Here is a 13255-nt window from a genome sequence, read left to right as displayed (position 1 = left end):
AAGAAGAATATGAAAAAGCAGATGTTAATACCTTACTAAAGATGCTGTTGATTGATCTTAGAGAGGTTGCTGGTTGATTTGTTTAAAATTAAAGTGCACTTAAAATCTGTCGAGATCAGGCAGCGCTTAAATTGGATACAAGTTCATTACATGTGCCGTGTCTGTTGACGCGTCTTTGCTTACGAATTTGATACTTGCAAAAATCTGTCTTGCCGTACGTTCATCACAAAGTGCTCGCTTTAGTTAATCAACTGATGGACAAAAGGCAGTGCTGTAACAAAACCAAACACGTTATTTAATTACTCTTTGTAGAATACTTTAATAATAAAAAAGTAATCAGCTCAGAGTTCCCGACTCTTTGCTCTGGACCGTTTCCCGTAACACCAGGAGAAAAGCAATGCTTTGCGCCTGTCCCCCTCTCTGCGGTCGCCCCGCGCCGCCTCTCTTGCCCATCCTCTTCCCATTCTTCGCTCAGCCTTCCTGTATTAATAGCTCATCCCTTCAGTTCTTATATGGCCGTTTGCAAAAAGATTCTGTTTAAGCTTGAGTGTAAGTGCCTTTTATAAAATGCTTTTCTCGTCAAAGGTCCTTTTTGCCTCAGCCATTTGTAAACTGGCACGCTCCTCTCTGTGTGAGAAATTTCGAAGTTTATGAAATGTGTGAATAAAATAGCGTGGTGTGCTGTAGTTAGTAAGCATGCATGTCAAAACACTAAATTCTTCCTGTAGCAAGGAAAAAAAAAATCTCATGCTTGATGAGAAAGCAGTGTTGTAAGGCACTAAAATTACTGTGTAATTCTAACAGGGCTGCATCGCTTCAAATTCGTCTCTGCGTGGATGGCCTGATGACGTCCCTCCTGCTTCCATTCAGGTTTAACGTCGGCACTGACAAACGCAAGTTCACAGTGCCTTTTACAGCTTTAGCAGGTCATCTGTCGGCAGCCGCCGCGCTAAGCCCGGAAACCTTGGGGGGGGGTTAAGCCTGAACCGCGTTGGGGTTGCCAGACTTGGTCGTTTCTTTGATTAAGATAAGTGTAAGGTACAGGTCTTTGTTTTTGTGGGAGAAATTGTAATTCTGCTTGAATATTTTAATTGCAACAAATGCCATGAAGTGAAGATGGTTTTGAGTACAAGTGGGAGCTCATTAAATGGTTCTGACCTTGCCCGGGGTCAGGAGAGGACCTGAGAGTTTGACGGGAGTTCTGAAACATCCAAACCCTTTTTCTTTGTATGAAATGTTATTTAAAAAAAAAAAAAAAAAAAGAAAGAAAACAAAAACAGCCAGTACAGTGAAACATACAGGAGAATTTTAATGAATGGCCAGTTTGATGATGCATTTAAATAAAAAGTGGGTTTTAGGCAATGGTCATTTAAAGCAAGCTTAATTAGAATGAAACTATTTTAAAGTAGTTTTTATAATGCACTTGTTAATCTTTTGGCTGAATCATATTGCATTTTATTCTGTCTAATTGATTTTTAGCAATTTACTAATGTCATTATCTTTCCCTTAATTACAGATCAAACCAAATGAAAACCGTATTCACAAGTTAAGGCTCTTAACAGCCAAAGAAATACGGATATGTTTTATTAGCAAACGTTTTTAATGTCTGCTGTTTGCAGGAGCATTGGATGTATACACTTAACAGAGATGTTTATTGTAAGAAAAATTTCTGTGGGAGATAAAGTAATTTTTTATTTCTCGGAGGATAGTCTTTTAGACTGTGCCTTTACTCTGACCTTTGTACTTGAAAAATAATTATGAAACATTGCCGCTAATTACAGAGTAAGGACTCTTTTATGGGTCTGTTCGGGCACCGTAGTATCGCTAACCAAAGAATTCCGGTTTTGTAGTTAAACATTAAATTTAAACGGTGTGGTAATTGTTTTATTCTTGTTTCCATTATAAATTTAGATTTTTATTAAATTATTTATTTATTTAAGATTTTATTAAATATTCCCCACTCAGAATTTATAAAGGCAATATAATGGTCAGGTTTTTTTCCATGTAAGATTCCTTTATTTGCCTATCTGTAACAAATAGGAAAATAATTCTCATTAGCTTCTTAATACTAGTAAAGCTGTCATTTGAGATGAGGAAAGCTGATTTCCTAACAAAAAAAGTTTCTCAGCTGTCTGTGGAGGTTGAATTTATTATACCGTAGGCTGGTACGGGCCCAAGTCCTGGGGAGGAGCAGCGCTGAGGGCGCCCTGCGGCGAAGGTGCTGCGAAGCCTCGCGCCTGGCGTCCGGGGGGCTGGGCTGGGGGCTTGGCGCTGGCACCTGCAGGAGGGCAGGCTCCGAGCCTGCGCCCGCTGAGCGTGCTTCAGCTCGCCCGTCGCAGCTTTTCCCTGCGCCCGCTGAGCGTGCTTCAGCTCGCCCGTCGCAGCTTTTCCCTGCGCCCGCTGAGCGTGCTTCAGCTCGCCCGTCGCAGCTTTTCACGAGCGGTGTTTTAAGGGCAAGGGCTTCCCTTTAAACTGTTTAATAGACTTTTTCGAGGTACCGCCTAAATGACCTGTGGCTACTGAAGTTGCGTAAGAAAGATCCTTTTTTTTTAAACTGGTGCTTTGTGGTGGGTGAAAAAGTGGTGTGCCAGCACCTGCTCGGTTCCAGGGACAGCGGTGCAATGTCAGAGTTAAAAAGTTGTAATGTTACCAGTCCTGGATTGCTTTCCCCAGTATTGTAGCCATCTGGAATGCCGATCTGAATTCCCTACCGCATACAGAATGCGTTTATTTCTTTTTTTTAAATAACTGGTTTAAATGGCTTTGGGCTCAGAGTGACCTCAAGCAAGAACCCAGCCTTCCCGAGATGTCGGCTGCGGTCAGAGCTTGGCGTATGCTACCGACTCTTTTTGAAGGAGCGCTTCCAAAGGGAAATGCAGCGTTAGTGCTGAAGGCAAGTAGTCACGGGTAGGAAGTAAAGAGCTCTTCTGTATCCAGATAAAAGTGTAAAGCAAATTTATGGAGATAGGGTACTATTATCAGAGAGATTTTAGCCGTGATGGAATTATTAGGCCAGACTTCCGAAAAGTATCGTGAGAATATTAATTCTGCAGAAAGCCGGGAGTCCAGTTTTTTTCTCAACTTAAAGTCTATGAGTCATTTGTATGGTTTCAGAATGTATATTATATGCTGTGTAAAATATATTTATGAAAGTAATTTTGTAGGCACAATAACAGGGAAAACGGTACTTAATTAGAAAAATAACGTAGAATTTCAGTGCACATTTGTATCTAATGTAGATATTATTTTCCAAAAGAAGCGTTACAAAATTTTCACAGCCGGTCAATTCTTTTTGCAGTCATCCTGCTAGTAAAAGCAAAGAGACAAGTCAGCCACAGAAAAATCTGTTAGGTTGCTGTCAGTACAGTTAATTAGAACTTTGAATTTCTTGAATGGATAAATCCAAGGTCTGAACTTGTGTTGCGGGTTTGAGGAAATTTTTTTTTTTTTTTTTTATAAATTGCTGGAAAAGGGTAGAATTAAGTCTCAGGTCTTGCGATTCTTTATTGTGTACGCCAAGATCGCTTTTCTCGGCTACCTTGCTCCCGGTCACCCTCTCGGTGCCGGGACGGCAGCGCGGCCGCAGGGGCGGCTCCCCCCGTGCTGCCCGCGGCCCCTTGGCTGTGGGGCTCGCTGGGCACGCCAGACCCCAGCGGCCGCTGCTCCTCCGGCCGGGGCTGCCTGCAAGGCGGACTCGGGAGCGGGTTCGGCAGCGGTCAGTGCAATTTGGCAGTCGACCCCGGTATTGCAGCGTTGCCCGCTTTCTTCAGCTCTGAAGAGAAATCGTCAAACTGAAGGAGACGACCAAGCCATCAGTCACTGGAGAGCCTTTAGTATTTTTCTTGGAATTGGATTCTGTTCTTTTTGCAAGAAGAGCAAATAGTTTTATTTAAATGGAGTGCTAAGCCATTTGCTCTTTTGTTAATAATTTTTGCAGTACAAAACTTTGACTGTATTGCTGGAAGCATGGTTGTTTAAAGCTAGTTTGATTAAATGAATACACCTCACTGACAACTAAAGTAACCAAGTCAAATTCTACATCGTTTTTCTTGGTGTAATCCAGCCCTAGGATTATTTATCATAGATCATTGTCTGAAGGCTGCGCTTTTTAACCCCGCGACTGTTTGCTTGTGATACCAAGGCTGGAGGGAGTGGCGTGCAGGTCGGGTCCCGCGTCGCGAGCAGCTCTGCAGTGCCTGCGGTGGGCGGCAGTCGGGGCGCTCGCGGGGGATGGAAGATGTCGGGGCTCAGCCCCAGCCCCGGCTCAGCACCACGCAGCCGCTCGCTCACTGCCCCTGCCCCGATGGGATGGGGGAGAGAATTGGAGGAGTGAGAGTGAGAAACACTCCTGGGGTGAGATAAGAACAGGTTAATAATTGAAATAAAGTAAAATAGTAATGCTAATAGTAACAGTATAATAATGATAATAATAATAATGATATACGAAGCAAGTGATGCCCAATGCAATTGCTCCCCACCCGCCGACCGATGCCCAGCCAGTTCCCAGCAGCGATCGCTGCTCCCCGGCCAACCCCCCCAGTTTCCATACTGCCCATGACGCCGTATGGTATGGAATGGCCCTTGGGGCAGTTGGGATCAACTGTCCTGGCTGTGCCCCCTCCCAGCTCCTTGTGCCCCTGGCAGAGCAGGGGAAGCTGAAAAGTCCTTGCCTGGCATAAGCAGCGCTGAGCAACAACTAAACCATCAGCGTGTTATCAGCGTTATTCTCCTACTAAATCTAAAACACAGCACTGTGCCTGCTACTGGGAAGAAAATTAACTCTATCCCAGCCGAAACCAGGACAGAAGAAAAGAACAAATCACGCCCCGCTTGGACGGGGACACTGCGGGCGTTCCCTGAGCCTCGCCAAATAATGCAGGTATCTTCCCAAGTGTGAGGAAACTTCGGTTCAAGGGGCAAGTTTAGTGACTGATGCCGAGGAAGAACTCGCCTCGTAGAGGAAATGAAACCCCATCTTCGTGAGCAGCCTGACTGCTACATCACTTTCCGTCTCTCTGATGGTTTTTAAATTGAGGGGGGAAAAGCTGTCGTGATAGTGTCACTAAACACTGCAGAACATATTTCCATATAAAAACCTTCCGAGATAGGAAATTCCAGTTAATAATAATTTGGAGGAAAACCTGTAGTAAAACTTGAACATATTAACTATTAAGAGTTTAATTTGAGCTCTGGGGGAAATGATCTATCTAGATAGGCACAGTAAAAATGATGAGATTTCAGGCAGGTTTTACAGATGATTTTCTCTTTCTTTTTAAGAATAATTGAGTCATTTTAATGATAAGCCCGCTTGGCTTCTTTGAATGGACTGCATGTAATTAGTTGTAGCTTCAACTTTGAAATGTTTTGACAGAAAATGTATCATTTAGCTCGTAAATTTTTTCTAGCATCTGCCTTTAATATTTGTTCATTTTCTGCAACGTACAACTTTGCTACTTCAGGTCAAATTCCAGATACAGCTCTGTTTTCTTTGTTATCTCGATTGTTTCCTTCAGGATGAGGGAGAATAATTACATGGAACATCTTTTCCAAGCAGCTGGAGTCAAATTCCAGCTGACTGCAGCACCTGCGAAGACAGTACCTCTGCCTCGGGGCTGCGCGGTGCCGTGCCAGGCAGGGCTGCGCGGTGCCGACGCGCTCCGGAGTGCTCACGCTCGTCCTCGTAACGCTCCTGCCCTTCTGTGAGCTTCAGATGGCAATAATGCCAGTGAATGCAAAGTGTCTGGTTTAGACTAATTAGAGGGATGATTTGTGAAACGCTGGCTATTTATTTAATTAATCACCAGCACAAAGCTATAAAACCCATATTTTAAAAATCCCTGTTAGTTTGCCATGTGGTTAATAGATTGTGGCACATTAAAAAGTGACATGGTGATGTATTAAAAATGTTCCACCTAAGGTTGGCTAATGTCCTCGAGGAACTTAAGCTGTCTGCTTTATGCAACAGAAGCATAGGATTAGAGGCCGATCTGTTTAAGGATTGAATATTTCTGAAAACATTCATCTTTTGTATAGCATCTGTTCATTAAAATATATCGTGGCATATTTCTTAACGTACAAATAATGTTTATGGTGTAGTTTTAATTATAAGTTTTTGTTGCATTTTCTTATTACAAAGAATAACTCTATTCCTCAGTATTAAATTGTAATGTTTATTACTAAGTAAAATATAAATAATTCTTCTAAAGTAGGCCATTCCTTCTCTCCACTACGTGGAAACTAAGGATAGTTTCGGGTAATGAACGCGTTTTCGTTGCAGCTATAGCAATTGTATTTTGATAAATCCCAATATGCGTTTTCCTTCTTCAGCGGAACTATTGGAACGGAATAGGTGGGGGTTTAATATCCCCGGCTAGCTCAGTGCCACGGCAGGGTGTGGAGAAGGGCAGCTCCGGCGGGCCGCCGCAGCGTGCCGAGCTGTGCCGCAGCTCAGGAGGTGCTCTCGGTGCTGGCGGGACGCCCTCTGAGCGCGGCAGGGTCCGTTTGTCCTAAAACCGGTACCTAGGGGAAACTAAATGAGGCCTGGGCTGCAAAGGGGACGGACTCGGGGTTTCTCCCTCCGTTCCAAATAAAATTTGTCAGAAAAAAGTAGTAGCCAGAAATCCTATTCGTAGCACGTGAAGTAAAATATTTTTTCATTTAAAGCGAGTTGTAGAAATGAATGTGTGTTAATATGATTGAAATACGCTGTTACCAGAATTATATGTCTTATTCTCTGCTCCGGACTTAGAGTTTTATTAATTGTGGGAGTGAATGCCAAGAAGGAGCAGGCAGTAATTTGGGATACTTGATTGCGTGGTTATCTATGTAAATCATAGTTTTGAGGTGCGTATAAAAATCCGTTCAGGTGGAAGCGTGGAAGGAAACTGTCCAGCTCTGGAGGTTACGCTTCTCAGCTGTGTGTTGTATAATTAACTGGTACATTAGGAGGGGGGCTAGAATAAAACATGAGTATGTTAATGCAGCCTGGAGCTGATGTTGTAGTGATCATTGCAATGCAGATAACGCATTTCTCATAACTGCTGCTGCCTACTGGAGCCTTTGAAACATCTGGACCTTTAATTGAAAAATAGTGTGGTGCTATACAAAGCAGACATGCTAAGTGAAGTCAACAATTTAGAATAAAAAAATAATAGTGTGTTATTTACCTTGTAGTTAAATATTCATACTTTGTTATGCTTTGTGTAACAGGAAATTACTGGGTTAAATTTTTATGAATAGTGACAGTGTGAATAAGATAAATTAAGTATTTAACAATGTTAATGGAATTTTACATTGTGAGCTGCTAACTGCAGCACAGGCTAGGATGATGCAAAGGAGAATCCACTCCTCGGAAAGGAACAACTTGAAGCTTCAGTGACAAACTGAGGACTGGCAGGCGTGCCGACGGTAGCCTGGTCACCTGCTGCCGGCGTCGAGCCCGTTGTCCCAGTGGCCTTGCTGGTGGCGTTTTCCATAAGTGACTTAAGGATCACAAAAGTAGTCATATGGCTATAGTAATGAAAAATACTGATACTGGCTTACCCACCTGATGAAATACATACCGTTCTTATTTTGCCATAGTAGGGTACAGCGTGGGGCGTTGGAGCATAAAAGGGGTGGAACTACCCTGTGTCTCCATGCGAACACTAGGACATAAGCGCTACGCCTCTGAATATTAATGTAATATCCAACTGAAAGGGCGTTTGCTCCAGATCTGTTCTAATACTGTGCAAATAAAATGAGCAGACTATATTATAAATATTTAACCATCATATCATATTAGATGCCGTTCTAGTGACCGCACCAAAATGTGCTAGCTGCAGCTACACGTCTCGCTGCTGGTTGGTGTGGGGCTCGGGCGCTGAGGCCGATAAACGTGTCCATCATCCTGGTTTGCTGCCGGGGTGTTTGCTGCGAGCCATATGCCAGTCGTGTCATTATATTGCACTGCGGTATGAGGGTTTCTGCCACATGCTTATTGAAAGCTTTAAAGATACTTGATCATCTAAAGTTAAAAAAAAATTATCATAGTTTTTTTTAGATGACGCTTCTTTTTCTACTCAGCCCCTCAAAAGCTGTTTTGCTTATGAGTCAATATGACTGTTTTATTCCCATTTATTTTGGATGAAGAAATAATTGTTATAATTTTTTTTTAAGTCAAGAGCTTAGAAAACTATGCTTTTCAATGGTCGTCTTAGAAACATATAGTCCTTTGTATTGCCATAAACATCTGTGCTCTGATCTGTTAGAACTTTTGTTTGTGTTGTAAATGCTGAGTTAATATATTTCAATTTTTTCCCCTTCGTGAATTTTCTATATGTTATTTAAATGCATATGCGAGTAAGTTATGTTTAGGAGGTGATCGCTGGATCACATAGTATATGAAATACCCTGTCACCTAAAAAAAAAAAAAAACATTTCACTGAGTTTAAAAGTGGGAAGAAATTTTACATTTGGAAAAGGATAAGCATTTACTTCCATTTTGTGCAATGTTTAGCATTGTTTGCTAGGAGGTGAGTCAATGACTTGAATTAATTATAATTACTGAAGAGACATATACTGATTGAGCAAATAAAGTAGTAAGCTCATTCGTGCCAAGGCCATCTAATTAAATGCTAACTTTGGATAAGCTAGATGTGCATGAAAGATTAATTTTAAGAGGTTTTTATGACTCTCCCTAAATAATGATTCAGTAAAATCTTTGCATTATATCATTAGAACATCTAATCTTAAAGTGATATAACATTTAGTCACAGAACTCTATTGTACAGGAAGATGCCGTAAATTATTATTGTTGAAAATTAATCACTTTTCTCTAAGAAATGTTTATGGACTTTGTTTTAATTTTCTACTGTGGTGTGCAGTGAAGCAAATGAGAAGTGAGAAGGCTACAGCGTACCCATATTTTTCTCAATGACTATTTCATTAGCTTTCTGTTATGCAGGTACTTCAGAGCTGTGCTTAGGAGTAAGTTGTCTTAGGGGTGGACAGAACTGTACCAAATTTCCTATATCATCTAGAAGAAGATTAGTGGCCCTCCAATAATCAATTCAAGATATACATCATCTGGTATTGGAGGGGGGTGTATGTTTTCTCATGGACTTGGATTAAAAGTTGATTTTAAATCTTAGAAAGACTTCTTATGTTGAAAGAATTGATAGAGTTTAAATGTGTATTTTTTTCTTTTTTAATTTAACATACTGTGTTTATATTTAAAGCATATTAATTTTATTACAGAACATTATTTAATGATACAGATATTTCTAAAATTATATGTAGCCAATGAAGATCATTCTATATGCAGTTTTTCTGACATAATTGTAGTAACCAGTATTTATATAATTAAACACCACAACTCGCAAATACAATCCTAGAAAATCCATGAAAATTCATCATTTTGGTTGCGTGTCATATCCTTCACTCATACTCTTGTCTAGAAGTACCAGCACATATGTACGAGCTGTTGGTGCTGCTTATGTTCTTGTAATTAGCCCGACTACTGTTACTATATATCCCCAAATATTGCTGTACTATTTTGTGGCTGCGTTTATTTTAGACAACAGGAGAAGCATGGATTCACAGGAGCAGTAGTCTTAGATACCAAGTTGTTCTTTCAGAAGAAATTTATTTATTAACAGGAATAACTTACCTAATCTTAGCTGCTGCTTATTATCAAAGTGCATAAATATACATTGATCTGCTTAATTTAACTTATAAAAAATAGAAAGCAGAAAGTTGGTGAATTCAGCAGCCTGTACTTTTCAGCAGTGTCAAATAGCAGACATAACTCTGTGCAGCTCTTGAATAGCAACAGGAAAGAATAGCCGTAATGTGCCAAAGAACTACGATGTGCCAACCGCCGAGAATTCTGACGACAGAGATGGAGAAAACAGAAATGTAAAGAAATGAAGTGATTTGTTTATGTGCACGCCACGGTAGCAGTAATTTGGAAATAATGTCTCTGTGTTTTTGCCTCTTTGAGCCTGTGTACCCTGCACAGCGCCATGTCTCCTCCAGTGAATTGCAGATGATGAAACATCGTCTTTGCTTTGAGTGAGATGAAAATGCTATAGAAATAGCAAACGGAAATTTTCGTAAGATCAGACTGTAGGAGAGCACTAGGTAGCCTTAAGAGAATCCATTAATAAAAATACTACGAAACTTTTCTGTGATTTATTGTATGTTTTCTGTGTACCCAGTTACTCCTCACTTCCTCAAAGGATTGGTGGAATATAACATTTCTAACAATAAAAGCTTAATGGAATCAGATTTGTGATTTCCTAGAAAATTAACGAGATATTTTGTCAATTTTATTCCAGACTCCATTTGTCAGAATATACAGTGTCCAGTGACAAGCTAAAAGAATTTTTTGACAAATTAACTATGCCACAGGTGACAGATCAGGAAAATGTTAATTTAACAGCCCCTTTATGCTTCCCAGATTTATTGGAGGCTATTAAGGAAACTCCAAATGGTAGGGCCCCTGGCCCTGAATAGATTTTCCATTGAATTTTATACAGGATCTATTAATAAAGTTTGATGTTGCCTTTTTGAATATAGGTAATTGTACTTTATCTTCTGGGTCTCCTCAGCATTTACAGTTGGAATACAATTTTTAGTTGGGAGAAAAAAGTAATTACGCTTCCAGTAGTGTCTGTAATCTGGTTCTGAATGATTCCTCCTGAAGAAGAGACTACAAGCACCATATAAAACCCACAAGTTATTACTAGTTAAATCCAGCGTGGCTAGGTCTTTGACTCTTGGCCACTGAGACTAATAATTGGATCCCTTTTATTCAGTCCCCCTCCTACAAATCCTCGCCTAATAAGCTTTGCACAGGTAAGTAATTGAGCTCTGTGGGACTTCCTACGCAATTAATACTTTGCAGGATCAGACCACGAATGTGGATTCGTTCCGTCCTGTAGACAGGTACCTGATGTTGTGGATTTCTGGTGCTGGTTCAGAACAAGTATCATCAATTTGCGATAAGCACGGTGGTGGCTTCCTCCAGACCCCTTTGACTTGGTGATTGATCGGTCTCAGCCTTGACCCACGCGTTTATAGGCCATGCTAACGTTTCCTGCCTAACGTGACAAGCAATGTTCTCGTTACTAACGGAAAGTCTAATCGGCTTCCAAATCTCAGGTTTCAGCCTCTCTAATATCTTACGGCAATCAGTTTTATAGCGCTTTTAATTAAAATATTTCACTCGCTTTTTTTAAAGATCCCAAGTATAATAGTGACGCTGCGGAGCCATTTCCCAGTACTGCTGCTGTTGGTATCGCTCCCTTGCTCAGAGCGGTCGCAATCCTAGCACGCGTGGGAATTACCCCTGGCTTAAGTCACCCGTCATCTTGATGCTCATGTGAGTGTTTGCCCATAAGAGAGCCAGGATATCAGTAGTGGAGGGAGTTTGGACAAGCAAGATGGTAAAAATAGACTGGAGTAGAGGAGATTCAGAGATGGGGAGGAACAAAGAAAAGTTTATTTAAAAAACAAACACAAAGCAACAGCACAGCGTAGGGCAAAGGAAGAGACGCACTGTGAAAGGTAGACCCAGGAAAGTTGCCATCTTATTTGTGATCGCTGTAAGATCAGGGTCCCTAAGACATGATGGTTTTATAAATACATGTGTTTGTTGGATTAGGAGCTTATAAAACAGCCTGTACTGGTAGTAGTGGCTAATGGAATAATCTAGTCTTTTTGGTTATTAGTTACAGTTCCCAGCTCGCTTGTCCGTTCTCTGTTTTTTATGCCGTGTACATCAGTTGTACCCTTGGCATCGACTCTCACATCTGGTTGTCAATTTTTCTTGGATTTTTCCATTATCGGGACTAAGCATTAGTTATGATTCTGCCATCCTTGGATATAAATATGTAACTAACTTAGCATGCCAAGGAGTCACATTAATTTCCTTGATAACTGCTATTTACTCATTCAGACGCAAATGTAGTTGAAACAACAGGTCTCCTGATGTGGCTGGTATCTCCAGCCATGGCCATGACACGAGCGATGCAGCCTCGCGCGTGTTTGTACGTTCCCTTGGTTGGCGTTTGCACCTGGGCAGAGACGGGGATGGGCTTTGAGAGCGGTGATTCACTGCCTGGTACAAGCTTAATTCCCCTTAAAAATACGTCCTGTAAGTAGGAAAGCAAGAGGAGAAAGAAGGAAAGAAAGCAAAATCCCCTTGTTTTTTAGCAGCTGTAGTTCTGTTGTGTTCATAACGATCTCCTGGGAGAGGTGAGGTCATGGGTGTGGGTGGCAGCTGTCTCGGGCGCTCCAGCTCACTAGCTCATCCAGAGGCTTGCTAGGGCTCATCCGAACAAGGGGAGGGAGTGTCCCGCGTTTTGTTACAAATCTAACATTTCCTTTTAAATGAGTAAAACCAATTTTTCTTACCTTAAAAACATGGGAAGAGGAGGTATCTGCACTATAAAAATGCTTTCTTAAAAACCAAATTCATTATATTTGGATGTGTTTTAATAACGCTTTTAGCTGTGCTAGTAGGAATAACTTTAAATTCCTATTCTCTAATTTATAATCACACTGAAGGATCAAATGGTTTTTAACAATACATTGAAATTAGCACATGGCATTTAACTCCCTGTTTTATACGTCATAGATTTATAGTACTGAATCCTTTTATTCTGTTACTTAGAATTCTGAGTGATTAATTTGGGTAATACTTTCTTCTTTCAAGGCCCATATGTGTATAGAGATATATAGTTACATCAGGGCTGCTTTTGAAGAGAGGATCGGGATGTACAATCTTTTGTCTGTTTAAAATATTACTAGTTTAAAAACGCAGTCCTATCTGCAGTAGATTAAACTTTTTTCCCTTGTAATGCAAACTTTATAGATCTTTATGTTGCTGTGTATTTTGTGTTTTATTTAATTGTTAATCTTCACAGTGCCAAATAGATTTTTTTTTTTTTTTTAAAATACAGTAAGTTCCAATAAAAAACAATATTAGTTAATCCTTTTTGGTTGTCTTCAAATAGTTCAGAATAGTTTACTGACTCAGTTCGCTGTGTGATTTTGTTCTTCCCTTGGCAAACCAAGGTCACGCCTAAGGTTTATTTGTAAGCGTCACCTTAACCTCCACATACGATCGACGTTCCTTTTTGCCACAGTTCTCTGCTCGGGTCGTGTTGCCTGTTTGATTTCCCTTGGATGAGCGGTCTGTGGCGTGTGGCTGGCTGTGACCTGAGCTCTGAGCCAAGTAACTGCTTCTGGACCGTCGGCGTCTCCTGAT

General features: G+C 40.9%; 1 protein-coding gene across 4 annotated transcripts in view; it reads left to right on the top strand.

The window, feature by feature from the left end:
- MAPKAP1 (MAPK associated protein 1) overlaps nucleotides 1-13255 on the top strand; it is a 109079-nt gene that overhangs the window by 32409 nt on the left and 63415 nt on the right. The window lies entirely within an intron of this gene.

This window comes from Pelecanus crispus, chromosome 9 (assembly GCF_030463565.1).
Source record: "Pelecanus crispus isolate bPelCri1 chromosome 9, bPelCri1.pri, whole genome shotgun sequence".
Classification (NCBI taxonomy): domain Eukaryota; kingdom Metazoa; phylum Chordata; class Aves; order Pelecaniformes; family Pelecanidae; genus Pelecanus; species Pelecanus crispus.
The sequence above is the reverse complement of the archived record's forward strand: the minus strand, read 5'-3'. Positions and strand labels throughout refer to the sequence as shown.